Genomic DNA, 737 nt, shown 5'->3' with positions numbered 1-737 from the left:
TTGCTTTTGGCATTCCCGCTGTTGACGTCCCATCGAGTTAGCTAGTTAAGGGTGAAAGGGATTTAGGAATGAATAGCAGGCAAAGTCCTTGCTAGGAATTCCGGGTAACTTTCTGTATTCCTTAAGGTTACAGGTGAAGCTTACTTCCTGCGGTAGCCCCTTGGACCTTAGCCTCTTAAGGGTTGGGTTCTAGTGGCGGGCTCTTGGGTCGTCCGGACCCATATCTGGTAAAAGTGGTGGCCTGGTTGTCCCCACACCCCCTTATCATGCGTGTCTGTGGGAGCAGTTTGTGCTAGCGTTTTGGCGCTCGCCTTATGGTTCTCAGTCCTCTTTCGCCGAGATGCCTTTTAAAAAGATTTTTTCCCGCATCGGAACAAGACCCACTATACTAGATTTAGCCAATTCGGGTGCGGATGGGGATTCCCCAATAGATTCTACAGATTCGGATTTGGATGCCCCTGCGCATAAACATATGGATAGGGATGCCGATTCAGATGCGGCTAGAAAGGCTCGTTTGAGTGATTCATAAACCCTCGTCGGGATAAACAAGCAAGGGTTTCATCCTCTACTTATGGGAATGCTACTTCGAGAAATGCTGCTTCAGGATAAACTAGATATGTTGCGAGAGAAACTGGATATTTTCCTATGGCTTGGACCCTTTCACTCGAGAACTCAAAGGGGGGAAAGAATTCTTCAACATAGTCACAAGAAGGTGGTCTACGACCATTAGATCCCTA

Source organism: Solanum lycopersicum, mitochondrion (genome assembly GCF_036512215.1).
Source record: "Solanum lycopersicum bio-material TGRC:LA1421 mitochondrion, complete genome".
In the NCBI taxonomy this organism is placed as follows: Eukaryota; Viridiplantae; Streptophyta; class Magnoliopsida; order Solanales; family Solanaceae; genus Solanum; species Solanum lycopersicum.
Note: the sequence above shows the minus strand (reverse complement) of the source record.